At 45.1% G+C, this 14588-nt stretch overlaps 1 long non-coding RNA gene across 1 annotated transcript; it reads right to left on the reverse strand.

Moving 5' to 3' along the window:
* Positions 1-2420: 2420 nt before the first annotated feature.
* LOC105552121 lies at positions 2421-14588 on the reverse strand. The gene is made up of 3 exons (XR_001007950.1): positions 14437-14588; positions 10476-10592; positions 2421-3623 (listed from the first exon to the last, which is right to left on the reverse strand). It is a non-coding gene; the product is annotated as an uncharacterized LOC105552121 (long non-coding RNA).

A 14588-nucleotide genomic window follows, 5' to 3' on the forward strand; every position in this document is an offset into this window, starting at 1 on the left:
GGAGACAGACCCTGGGCCTGGGTGTCCACCAGGTGAAAATGGTTTGGAAGAGCAATAGAGGAATTCTGAAGGCCAGAGGATGGGAGACTGGAACCTGAAGCACGATGGATTCTCAAGGCCCACACTGAGGACTTCTTTCTATACCTTATCAGGGAAAAACAAGCAGGCACATACACAATTGTCTTAGGAACACACTGCAAAGTCAGTCAACAGTTAATGGTCCAAGAGGTATAGATCTTAAAAAAAAAAAAAAAAAAAAAAACCTTAATGGCGCCAAGTGCAGTGACTCATGGCTATAATCCCAGGTCAGGAGTTCGAGACCAGCCTGGCCAACATGGTGAAACCCCGTCTCTCCTAAAAATACAAAAATTAGCCAGGCATGGTGGCGGGTGCCTGTAGTCCCAGCTACTCGGGAGGCTGAGGCAGGAGAGTTGCTTGAACCTGGGAGGTGGAGGTTGCAGTGAACCGAGATCATGCCACTGCACTCCAGCATGAGCAACAGAGCAATACGCCACCTCAAAAATAAATAAATAAATAAAAGATCCTTAATGGCTTTTCAAAAGAATTATAGAAATCATACGTTCATTATATCAAATTCGAGTAATATATAAATAAAGAAATAAAAGATTTCTCTATTATCCTGAAGAGGTACAGAATAAATTATCATTTTGCAAACTACCAGATTGGCAAGACTGAAAAGAATGACACTGTCAACCATTGGCAATCTTGGTGGAGGCCAGGGTTTCTCATCCTTGGAACTACTGACATCATTCTTTGTTGTGGGGGACTCTCCTGTTTATTGTAAGGTGTCAAGCAGCATCCCTGGCTTCTGTCCACTAGATATCAGTAGCATCTCTGTCACCATCCCCCAAGTTGTGACAGCCAAAAATATCTCCAGGCATTGCCAAATGTCCCCTCAGAGGCAGAACCTCAGAGGAAGAAGCATCTCTGGCTGAGAACCACCGTAGGCCAATGGGTACCCCAAACACCACGGGTGGGAGTGGAATCCAGGAATTCTGCCTGTCCATCAGATATTACAATCTGTGTTACCAGCAACTTCACTTTAAAATACATTTACAAGAGTACAAACTTGTTTGACAAGCATTTTAATGCAGCACAATTGGTAGTATTTTAAACATTGGTTAATAACCAGGCCAGGTGTGGTGGCTCACACCTGTAACCCCAGTACTCTGGGAGGCTGAAGCAGGTGGATCACCTGAAGTCAGGAGTTTGAGACCAGCCTGGCCAATATGTTGAAAACCCATCTCTACTAAAAATACAAAAATTAGCCAGATATGGTGGCGCACGCCTTAATCTCAGCTACTCGGGAGGCTGAGGCAGGAGAATCACTTGAACCCGGGAGGTAGAAGTTGCAGTGAGCCGAGATCGCACCACTGTATTCCAGCCTGAGTGACAGTGAGACTCTGTCTCAAAATAAATAAATAAATAAAATAATAAAAATTGGTAATAACCCAAATTAATACATTAAATATATATACCTGTAAAATGCCCAGATAGTGAGAAGAGTTTCTATGTCTTTTTTTTTTTTTTTCTTCTGAGACGGAGTTTCGCTCTTGTTGCCCAGGCTGGAGTGCAATGGCGAGATCTCGGCTCACTGCAAACTCCGCCTCCCGGGTTCAAGCGATTCTCCTGCCTCAGCCTCCTGAAGAGTTAGGATTACAGGCGTGCGCCACCATGCCCGGCTAATTTTTGTATTTTTAGTAGAGACAGGATTTCACCATGTTGGCCAGGCTGGTGTTGAACTCCTGACCTCAGGTGATCCACCCGCCTCGGCCTCCCAGAGTGCTGGGATTACAGGCGTGAGACCGTGCCTGGCCATGTCTTTCTAGAATAGAAAAGTAGCTCTGATATAGCAAGGTCTTAAAATTATGAGGGGGATAAGTTGAGATGCAGTATAGAGGACATTTTTATAAAATTTAAAGAACAAACTGTATGAACAAGTGCACGTGTACATGTACTGAAAAAGTATACACAGAGAAATATGCATGGGTTTAGTTTATGTAAAGCCTGGAACCAGGTGTACTAAACCACAAACAGTGGCTGTCTCTCTGCAGAGTAGAATGGAAGGGCATGGTGGAGCACGTGACAATTTTCATTTCTACTTTAAGTATTTCAGCACCATCCCAATACTGGATATATTATACTCAAAGGAAAAGAAATCATTCTACCACAAAGACACACGCACCCATATGTTCATTGCAGTGCTATTCACAATAGCATAGACATGGAATCAACCCAGGTGTGGATCAACAGTGGATTGGATAAAGACAATATGGTACATATACACCATGGAATATTAGGCAGCCATATAAAAGAATGAAATCGTGTCTTTTGTAGCAACGTGGATGCAGCTGGAGGCCATTATCCTACGTGGATTAACATAGAAACAGAAAACAAAATCATGCATCACTTTTTGTTGTTGTTGTTGTTGTTGTTTTGAGACGGAGTCTTGCTCTGTTGCCCAGGCTGGAGTGCAGTAGCGCAATCTCAGCTCACTGCAACTTCCACCTCCCCGGTTCAAGTGATTCTCCTGCCTCAGTCTCCCAAGTAGCTGGGACTACAGGTGCCCACCACCACACCTGGCTAATTTTTTGTGTTTTTAGTAGAGACAGGGTTTCACTGTCTTAGTCAGGATGGTCTCGATCTCTTGACCTCGTGATCCACCCACCTTGGCACCCCAAAGTGCTGGGCATGTTGTTACTTCTAAGTGGGAGCTAAACATTGAGTACACATGGTCATAAAAACGGGAACAGCAGACACTGGGGAATACAAGAATGGAGAGGGACGGAAGTAAGGACTGAAAAATACTACTTATCGGGGACTGTGCTCACCACTGGGATGACTAATTCATTTGTACTCCAAACCTCAGCAGCCCACAATATACCTATGTAACAAACCTGCACATGTACCCCAATCCTAAAATAAAGGTTAAAAAAGAAAAAAAAATTCAGCAACACTTGTTTCATCTTACAAGGGCATTGTAAACTAATAAAGATAAAAGTTAAGAGATAGGGAAAGAAAAAAAAGGGAAAAAGAAAAGACCCCTCATTGGAGTCCTGTTCTGCCCAACCCTGGAGTTACTAAGTAAGCCCAACTTAAGGGGTTGCTTGAGCTCCAGACTTTAAAGCCCCCAAGGCAGCAGCATCTACACCACCTTATCAGATCCTCAAAGCAATTCTTCTAAGTTGGTAGACTGGGATAGTTATTTCCATTCTGCAAATGGGGAAACTGAGACTCAGAAAGTACAGTGACTTGCCCAAGGGCCCACAAGAAGTGGTGGCCCTGGAGGGATGAGAGGGACCGTGTTCCCCAGCTCTCTAGAGTCTCAGGCCGCTGTTCCTTCTGCTGCAACTCCCCAAGTAACAGGAACAGGTGCAACAATGGGCCTTTACAATCAAGGGCCAAACACGCAACCCTGTTCAAGCTTGTGCCTCAACTCCTTCAATTCCTCGTCAGCTTTCATTCCTTCAAAGCTGGTATTCATCTTTCTAAAGTAATTTTCATCCTTCTGGCTCTTTTCTGAAGGCAGCACGCTTTAGAAAGAGCAGAGATTGAGATCTGTCACTCATGAGCTCAAATGGCTTCGCCTCTCTGGGCCTCATCTGCAAAATGGAGATAAACTTATGTAACTCCCAGACTCATTCTGAGGATCAAAGTAGTCATGTGTGAATGCATTTTGTAAAATACAGAGCACTGGGGAATACTGATTTTACTTTAACAAAATAAAACTCTAGCCCTCTTTCTGGGAGGTCAGGATACTAGTAGTAGGGTAACTTAAAGGGTGAGTATACTGAACGGGAATCTGAAGTTGAAACAGACACAAGTATTGGCAGTATCAGTTGGGAAGGTCACACACAGATTTCAGATAATGGGCCAGTCCAGCTAAGCTTGTACCTTACCTGAGTCAGATTTCTTTAAAATCTATTACTGGGCTTTGGGACTATGCCGTCACCAGGGAGGGAGGGCACATGCTAAACACCTTAAAGCAGGGGCAACAGAGAAACAGAAAAACCAACGTATTGGCCAGGCACGGTGGCTCACACCTGTAATCCCAACACTTTGGGAGGCCGAGGCGGGTGGATTACTTGAGGTCAGGAGTTTGATATCAGCCTGGCCAACATGGTGAAACCCTGTCTCTACAAAAAGTACAAAAAAGATTAGCTGGACATGGTGGTGTGAGCCTGTAATCCCAGCTACTCGGGGGGCTGAGGCAGGAGACTTGCTTGAACCCAGGAGATGGAGGTTGTAGTGAGCCAAGATGGTGCCACTGCACTGCAGCCTGGGCAACACAGCAAGACTCCATCTCAAAAAAAAAAAAAGAAAATTTCCAGCACTGAAATTATATTTCCACCTGCAGGAAAACAGACCAGGCAGGAAACAGGTAAATATGTCCACCCAGAGCTTATGGGACTGTCAGCTAATTTAAGAACATTGTAACAGGCAGCACAGCTGGAAGCACCTTGGGCATGGGACCTACCCCCACCATCCCAGGGACATGTAGTAAAACCTGCCTTGTAAATAAATAGCAACAAAGGTGAACTTTAAAAAAAGCTCGCCTTGCTGCCTGAAAGGGTGTGGTGAGGACAGCCCTAATATATACACTGCTGAGAGTAAACGGTTGAGAGCTTTCCTTTGAAGCAATTATCAGTGTGTTGCTGGAGACTTTAAACTGTTTATACCTTCTCACCCAGGAGTTCCAGGTGTAAAATTCTACTCTAAGAAAATAATCAGACAAGGATTTTTGGTTTAGTTTTTTATTACAACAAACACCCACACACACCCCTAATTGTCCAGAAACAGGTGAATGGTTAACTACAGAATAAGTTATGAATATATTTAAATGATGGACTATTATACAGTCATTCAAATAATGTTTTGAGGAATATATTGTGACATAAAAATGCTCATAATAGTAAACTGAAGGAAAGCAGGATATAACACGTATGCCCAGTGTATGAGGCTGTTCATGCACTGATATAAATAAATGCCTGAGTCTGTGTCTTCATAAAGAAAACAGGTTTAATTTGTTCTTGATTCTGCAAGCTGTACAGGAAGTGGGGTGCTGGCATCTGCTTCTGGTGAGGCCATAGGGAATTTACAGCCATGGTGGAAGGCAAAGGGGAGCCCGTGTGTCACATGGCAAGAGCAGGAACAAGAGAGGGGGGAGGTGCCGCACACCTTTAAACAACCAGATGTCCCGTTAGTTCACTCATCACCACGGGGATGGCGCCCAGCCAAGCGTGAGGAATACGCCGCCATGATCCAAATGCCTCCCACCAGGCCCCACCTCCAACACTGGAGATTACAGTCCCACATGAGATTTGGAGCGGACAGACATCCAAGCCAGCTCACACAGCGTACCAGCAGTTAAAATGCACACACTTAAAATACTAATGATAATAGTAGCAGTGGCTAATGTTGTTGGATGCTGTATTAGTCTGTTTTGTGATGCTATAAAGGAATATCTGAAACTGGGTAATGTAGACAGAAAAGAAGTTTGCTTGGACCACAGTTCTGCATGGCACCAGCATCTGCTTGGCTTCTAGTGAGGTTCTCAGGCTGCTTCCACTCATGGCAGGACGCGAAGCATAGCTGGCCTGCGCAGATAACACAGCCAGAGAGGGAAGCAAGAGAGAGGAGGTGGGAGGTACCAGACTCTTTCTAACAACTGGGCCTGGGGTGAACCCATTACCATGGGAGGGCACCACACCATTCCTGAGGGATCCACCCCCATGACCCAAACACCTCCCATCAGGCCCCACCTCCAACAATGGGGGTCACATTTTGACCTGAGATTTGGAGGGGACAAATATCTAAGCCATTATCAGATGCTGTGAGCCAGGCAGTGTTCTACCACATTGGTCATTCCATTCTCTCCTAGCCCTCTAAGGGAAGCCTATGATTACTATCATCATCCCCATTTTTCCGAGGAGTAAACTGGGCATACAGGCTTGGGCAGTGTGTCCAAGGCCACACAGAGGGGTGAGTGTGTGAGGCAGGGCTTCTCAGAGTCAGTGTGGCTCCTAGGCACTCTGCAACACCATGACCAAATGCTGCCAAGGGACATCCTCAAAAGGGGGCCAAGTCGAGTCCTCCTGAGGCAAAGGCCAAGCCCCTCAACTGAGTATCCCAAAGATAAGACCGCCTCCAGCTTGCAACCAGAAAGACCTGTGCTCAAATCCGGCATAGATCCTTCTGACCTGTGTGAAAGCAGCAAGCCACGTTCTTCTCTGAGCCTCAGTTTCCTCATCTGTAAAATGGGGATAAATAATACTGTCTGCCTCCCAGGGCTAACCAGGGGATAAAAAAGATAAGGTGCCTGAGTCCTTATATTTTCTAAATTTTCTACAGAGGTATATTTTTCTTTTGTTAAAACTATTTTTTATTAAAAAGATAATATATTAACACATTAAAATATTTCCAAAGTTTGGGGGGGTATTAAATAACCCAGAAGCCAGACGGATGGGGGTAGGTGAATTACATTTGATTTGATTCAATTAAATTGGAAGGCACTGGGGAAAGGCCAGGAGACCAGGCTTAGAGGGAAAGATAACCTGCTCAATTAGAAACACATCATGTTTCACCAGGTGTCAGAGGGACATCCACGTAGGCGACTGACTAGGAGGACAGTGGACACAGAGGCGTGGTGTCGAGGAGACACACAGGCTGCAGATATGAATGCGGTATCAGCAGCAGGCAGACGTGACCTGGAGCTATGGAAGACATTGACTGTTTCTGCCTGCCCTTTCCCTCCACCCCTTTTATGGGTGACAGCAGCCCACTTTTCCCTTTGGAGAAGTACCCCACCCCTTTCCACACAGTCTTGGTGAGACAATCAAAGTGTCCTGCCACCCAAGCAGTGGGCACATCTGCCACGACAGGTGTAAAGGAGGATATTTCTTGAGATAAAACCAATGCACTTCTGTTGTGGCTAATTCCTAATTCCTAGTTAGCCTGCAGCTCCCTCCAGCCAGTCAGTCAATGGAAGCCGTTGCCTGTCTCTGTTTTAAATTAGATTTTCTTGAGTCCACAGCGTGAGACATTAGTGTTAAAATGTGACTTCGTTGAGGCAGAAAAAGTTTTCTTAACTTCCAAAATCTTCCTTTTACAGAGCAAGAAGACAACTTGGAGATTAAATTATTACATACATGTACAAATGTCATCTACAGGGTAGATTCTTAGACTTGTAATTTTGGTAGATATTGCCCAAATCAACAGGGCTGTCAATTTCACAGTCCCACTGGTAATGTACTAAAGGGCCTGCTATTTATTCTCCCGACTCCCCCACCTCCAGCCCCATTCACAGGGCATGCTGTCAAGCTTTGGGATTTCTGCCAATCTGACAGGTTAAAAATGGTATCTCCGCATACTTTCAATAAGCACTTCTCTTTGAAGATTGAGACTGAGCACCTTTTCATACGTTTAAGGGCTATTTGTATTTCTTTTGCTGTGAACCATCTGTTCATGTCCTGTGCTCACTTTCTCTATTCGGCGGCTGCTGCAGAAGTCCTTAACCAGTGGTTTGTGGCTTTCACAGAGGAAGGGAGGAAGGGCTGTCTTGTGACTCAGATAAGGTTAAGAATTGTAGGGAAAAGAACAACTCACCCTAACCTGACACCTATTTTGTGGTATACATAGAGATGTTTATTTTAAGTTTTAAAAACTTTTAATTGAAGTTTAGTTATACACACAAAAAAATGTACATATACTACATTACAGCACACACTCCTATAACCAACATCGGATGAAGGAACATTACCTGCACCCCAGAAGCCCCTCTCAACACTCCCAATCCTTACCATGTGGAGATTCTTCTGCAGCGTTATTTCTTGATTTAAAGGCAAGTGATCCACAAATCCAGGGTCTTCCACAGTTTTGAAGCCACAGTGAAGGGCTTTACCATCGGTAAGGAAAGAGGCCCTGTGGTCCTAGGGCTCCCTCTGCTGGTGATCAGCAGTTACCTGGAGCTCTGACGATTGACTGGAGTCTTGGAAATCAAATCCATGCAGAATGGGAATCCGCACACTGGCGCATGGCTGAGGTATCACAGACTCCTCCTTCACTCTCCATCCTGTTAACATTTCGGGAAAGCAACTATCAAAACAATAGACCACAGTAGCTTGGGGGCTATGAAGAGAATGACAAGAAAGAGCAGCGAATGTCCACTTCCCAAACCTTGCCTATTCCCCACCCACGACAACAGGAGGCTGTTGTGAAAGGTCCTGCTGCTCAAATCAACTGTCAAAGGCATCGACAGTCCCCAGTCATGTTTCTAGAAATCTAGTAGACACCTGGAATTATTTGCTAAGATGACTGACTGACTGATGGACTCCCTGGCTCCTGTGCTAGGTACAGAGATACAAGATGCAGCTCCTATTCAGGTGGACTGCATGCGAAGTCCCGTGGGACAATGGCGTCAGGCCATTTAACCCACACAGGGGAACAGGGGTTGAGGGAGGGAAAGTCAGCGTAATAGGTTCTTCTTGCCCTCCAGAAATTTAGAATCTAGCAGGAGATACAAGAAATGTTTGGATAAAGGGCTGAAAATAAGTTCAGGAGGGACCTGAAGAAGCTCCAGGTGAAATGTTACTGTGGTCCTAGAAACAGGGAGGGGACCTGAGCTGACAAAGTCGACGGGCGGTAGACAGAGGAGCTGGAGGCTCTTCAGTTGTAGGGAGGGGCAAAAAACAGATGCCCAGAGAAGCCAACAGGCCCACAGTGGACTCTCATGGTAGAAGAAAGTGGGGAGGATCACCACCACTGAGGCAGGTCCTTCGGGCTGTGGGTCCAGGAACTCCATTTTTGTCAGGGTACCCAGAGCCAAACAAATTCAGGGGGATGGACTGTCTGTTGACTGAAGATCTATAAGCCAGGTGCAGCATATTCATTTGCAGAAGGGACTATGTCCTTCCCACAAGTGGAATGCCTGTTTGCCTTCTAGGGCTCCCTTGTTTCTTTCCTCCGATTATTTCCCACCCTCTCCTTAAGGGTCCTGTCCTTTCCTGTGGCTTCAATGGCCACCTGTATGCAAACTCCACAGTCTTTATTTCCAGTCCCCATTTCCCACGTGAGCTTCAGAACCATGTATCTTCCTGCCTGCTGGACACCTCCACGTGGCTGCCCCACGGATCTCTCAGGTTCACTGTGTCCAAACTGAGCTAATTTAGAGAAATATCAGCACAGACAGGCAGTGACAACACAGACTCTACCAGGTTGCCTGGGTTCAAATTTTAGCTCCACCACTTGTTAGCTGTGTGACCTCGGCGAGTTACTACTCTTTGCTTCGGTTTCCCTCATCTGGAAGATGATGGTGATAATAGTAATCTCATAGAATTGTGGTGATAACTAAAATAAGTCTTCTGATACATAGGAAGAGCTATGAAAGTATCAGTTCTCATATGCTGGGCGCAGTGACTCAAGCCTACAGTCCCACCACTGTGGGAGGCTGAGGCGGGCAGATCACTTGAGGCCAGGAGTCCAAGACCAGCCTGGCCAACATGGCAAAACCCTTTCTCCACCAAAAAAAAAAAAAAAAAAAAAATTAGCCAGGCATGGTGGCACATGTGGGTGACTGAGGCAGGAGAATCATTTGAATTAGGGAAGTGGAGGTTGCAGTGAGCAAGACTGCACCACCACTGCACTCCAGCCTGGGCAACAGAGCAAGACTCTGTCTCAAAAAAAAAAAAAAAAGAAAAGAAAAGAAAAGAAAGAAAGAATAAAAGAAAGTATTAGCGTTACTATGATTCTCCATTTAAATGTCCTTCCTCTGGTCACTGTCAGCTGGGTTCAACAGAGTTTAATTGAGACGGGCACCAATATCCATTCAGTTGCTCAAGCTGGAAAGCAAAGTATCATTGTCAGCTTTCTCTCACTGCCCATCCTGTTCGTAGTCAATCTCTCCCTGAGGCCTGATCTACACAACTTTTCAATCGGCTCACTTGTTCTCCATACTTAGGGCCACCTGCCCCTTCGATCACCATCATCGCGGGCCTGGATCACCATGCTGGCTCATGCTGAAACCAGATAAAATAAATCCGGTCATTTCTTTCCATAGCTCCTACAGTTCTTAGAAGGAGAAACCTTAGGACAAATCCCTTGCTGCAGCCTTTGGGACCTGATTCCTGCTTTCATCTGCACTTGAAATTTGTATGTTCAAAACCAAACCCTCCCACTCCCCAAACCTAGTCTTCTTGGATTCCCTTCTTTAGTGAAGGGGGCCACCTACTGGCTTGGCTCAGGCCAGACATCTCTGCTCAGCAGGCCGCGGAGCCCTGCTGGTCTCACCATCCTTCAGCCATGGTTCCCATTCTGGTCTTCCCTCAGATTATTTCGAGTGTCTTCTAACTGGTCTCTCTTACATTCCCCACCCTCCCCATCTACTTTCTAAGAGTCTACTAGAATGATATAAATTGCTACTAAAAATAAAAAAATTAGCAGAGCATGGTGGTGCTCACCTGTAATCCCAGCTACTTAGGAGGCTGAGGCACGAGAATCAGTTGAACCTGGGTGGTGGAGGTTACAGTGAGCCAAGATCGTGCCATTTCACTCCAGTCTGGGTGACAGAGAGAGACCTCAAAAAAAAAAAAAAAAAAGTTTCAATAGTTTCTGGCACACAACACTCAATGCCTTCCTTTAACAAGTAATTACTGAGCGCCAACTACGTGCCACATAGAGTTCAGGCCCTGGGGATACACGGTATTTTCATCAATTCCAAGACACCATGATTTTAAAGACTCACCACTTACTGTAGGTACAAGAAAGAAAAAAAAATACTACCAACTAAACCAGAACACACTGGTGATTATAAGACACATCCAGATGTTCTAACTGCTATTAATAAATTGTGGGAAAATGTGCATCTTTGATTCAACAGAAATAGTGACTAAAAAAAAAAGACACAAAGTCCCTGTCCTCAGGTAGCTTCTATTCTAGTGACGGGACCAAAGAATAACTATACATTGTCAGGTAGTGATAAGTGCTATGATAAAGCAGGGTAAAGGGATACAGAGGGAAAGGGGTGCTGGGGAAGCCAAAGAAGACCCCGCCCCCCTCCCCGGAGCTGATATGAGCAGAGACTTTGAATGACGAGATGAACTGTGGGTAAACAATGCTCCAGGAGGGGAAACATCACATACAAAAGATCTGAGATCTGAGAGGGAAATATGCCTGCTGGGTTCAAACACATGCAAAGAAAGTGTGGCTGAAACAGTCCTAGGCCCTGGGCAGCCAATTTCCTCAAGCCCAGTGGTATTTTCCAGGTGAAAGCAGGTATCCCTGGTCTAGCTGGGTACCAACTACAGGAGGTAAAGGTGGGGAGGCTAAGAAAAGCAGCGTAACTCAGCGATCAGCAGGGTGGATAGCCAGACTGCCTAGATTGGAATCCCCGTTCTGCCACTTAAAAGCTATGTAACCTTGGACAAGTTATCTAACTATTCTGAGCCTAGTTTCCTCAGCTGTAAAACAGACATCATAAAAGTACATTTCACAAATTGGTTATGAAGATTACATGAGCTAACAACTTGTAATCAAGACAAACAATCATTATCACTACCTTCTGTCCCAAAGTCATTTTCATTTTAATTAATTGATTAATTATTTATTTTTTGAGACAGGGTCTTGCTCTGTAGCCCAGGCTGGAGTGCCATGGCATGATCTCGGCTCACTGCAACCTCTACCTCCTGGGTTCAAGTGCTTCTCATGCCTCAGCCTCCAGAGTAGCCAGGATTACAGGCATGCGCTACCACTCCCGGCTAATTTTTGTATTTTTATTTATTTATTTTTTTAGGAGAGATGGGGTTTCACCATGTTAGCCTGGCTGGTCTCGAACTCTTGACTTCAAGTGATCCACCCGCCTCAGCCTCCCAAAGTGCTGAGATTACAGGCGTGAGCCACCACACCTGGCCTACCCCAAGTCATTAAGAAAAGTATATCGAGGTAAGAAATAAATTAATTTGAGTCTTAAAACATAAGAACAGAATATTTTCCAGATTACCAACTGGTAGGATGGCAGTCACATTGTTAGGGAAATAATTTTCTTTATTACTTTGAACTTGGCTTCTCCAAAGTTATTTTTTAAGAGAAACTATTATCTTCCTATATAAATTGTTCTTGCAGTACAAATTCATGGAATTAAGTCTCTCCTACTAAAGTATGTACAAGACACTTGTAACAAGAAGGAAGCACTGTTAGAGGAATTTTACATCTACCACAGCTTTTTAATTAAATGGCATTACCATGTGCATTGATACAAAGTTGATTTCTTGAATATAAAGTCCACACACAAATTCAGGCTTTTTTCCCATGGTTAAAAAGACCCAGAATTGCTGGTATAGGACAGTGATCTGGCTTTTTGTTCACTCAGATCCACCCCATTTTGTTGCTTTTCTATCTCATTCCAAGTCATGATGTACCACACCGTGAGCCAGTCCTATCTATAATGACTTAGAACTTCAGGCCACGTCAGGTGTGTGAGTTAACAGGCTTCGGTATTCACAAGAGGTTCTCATCTTCCAAGTACTCCCTGAGTAATGAGTCACATTCTTGGAAAGCATCTAACGCTTTATGATGGAGATGTGCTTACACAAAATGAAATATTGTAACTTTTTAGTTTTTAGTATTTAATATAATTAGGGATGGAAAGCAGGTAAAATGAGAATTCATCAAAACTGTATTTAGCACCTACTAACCCCCAGGAACTGTGCTAAGCTCTGGAAACTCAATCAGGATTCAGACAATTCTTTCCCCTCAAGGATATATGAGATTTTTTTTTTTTTTTGACAGTTTTGCTTTGTTGGCCCAGGCTGGAGTGCAGTGGCGCAATCTCCGGCTCACTGCAACCTCTGCCTCCCGGCTTCAAGAGATTCTCCTGCTTCAGCCTCCTGAGTAGCTGGGATTGCAGGTGCATGTCCCACCACGCCCGGCTAACTTTTTGTATTTTCAGTAGAGACGGGGTTTTGCCATGTTGGCCAGGCTGGTCTCAAACTCCTGACCTCAAGTGATCCATCCGCCTCGGCCTCCCAAAGTGCTGGGATTACAGGTGTGAGCCACCGTGCCTGGCCTTCTCAAGGATATATGACATTTTATCTGAAGTTATATTTTGAAGTGGCAGCTTAAAAAGATGTATTTGGTCTTGATATATTTCACTTGGCAAGGTCTGAGAAACAAAAATGCATCATATTTCCCGCTTTTTCTTTTCCAAGAGATGTTGAGAAGGGCAGTTTAAATCCTGACTTACCAGCACTGTGAGACAAAGGACAAAGCCAGCTAGAACAAGTTATCTAATCTCTAATATACTCTAATGCTATCTAATTAGCATCATTAGGTTACAATGAACAGTTTTCTTTCATCCCGTCAGTTACTGAACCTCTGGTATGAACGACGAGAATTTAAAATGTTTTACCCAAGGCCAACTTCATGCTTTATGTTTAACAACGTTATACAATAAATTGTTAGATTTCATTTACAAATATAGGCCAGGCATTCCAAAGACTGGCTGTAGTTAAGCTGGACACAGTTAAACCATCTTCGGCAGCCTATCTAGTCAGTTGACTACAACTAAGGTATTGGGGAATGAGGGTGGATGGGGCCAGTTTTGGTTCAGGGAAAAACCCTCACTCTAGGGGTGGGCCACAATCAACACCAGCCAACTCTATGGAGCAAAATCATCTGTTCTCATGAAGCTTTGAGAAGTGCAGACGTGGAGCTGGAGACTGCCAGGCGAGGAGAGGCACAGCTAGATTAGCAGAACCAGTCCTGGTGATGAAGCAGGTGGCAGCTGTTGCACAGATCACCTTTTCCCGCCTGCCATCTGAGCAACATTCAGAATCAGAAAAATGCAAAGAACCCTAAAATTCATCTCCTTTGGTGAACTGCCTAAATCTTTTTGCAAAATTTGGTGTGTAGGTGCATTTCTTTGGCAAGAGGGTCTACAGTTCTTACCAGATTCTCAAAGGAGTCTACGCCTGAAAACACGAGATTCACCGATAAGGTTCAACTTCTTTACTTACTAGATGGAAAACTGAGAGGCCCAGAGGAGGAAAAGCAGTTGCCTCAAGACAAACACAGCGATATCAAAACCGAGGCATTTCAATTCAATTCTAATTCTGGCTTCACACTATTGACCCTGGCCACGTCCAATACCTCTTCGCTTCTCTGCAGGTCCTGAAAGATCACCAGGAGGCGAGGGTTGGTGTCCGAGTCCTGGAGAGGTCGCAGGCAGTCCAGATTCTAGCATCACAGAAACTCTGGCCAAGCGCTCAGCCGGGGATTGGCTGCCATAAAGACCCCCGCACGTCCTCGCCCCCGCCCCGTGGAATTCCGCTGCATAGGTGACTCCAGGTAGAGGACCAAGCACAAGGAGATGTCGGGGCGGTGGAGGCAGAGAACGACTGCGAAGAATGACACCTATTCACTCACCTGACAGAGAGGAGGAAGCAGGCACGCCCCAAAAGCTGCTCCGGAGCAAATCCACGCCACTGGGAGGAGGCAGACCGAAGAATAACAGGAAATTACGTAAGGCGCACGTGCTTCCGAGGGGGGCGGGTGCGGGGCGTTCGAGAGGCGCGCCC

Source organism: Mandrillus leucophaeus, unplaced genomic scaffold, assembly GCF_000951045.1.
Source record: "Mandrillus leucophaeus isolate KB7577 unplaced genomic scaffold, Mleu.le_1.0 Scaffold544, whole genome shotgun sequence".
NCBI classification, from domain to species: domain Eukaryota; kingdom Metazoa; phylum Chordata; class Mammalia; order Primates; family Cercopithecidae; genus Mandrillus; species Mandrillus leucophaeus.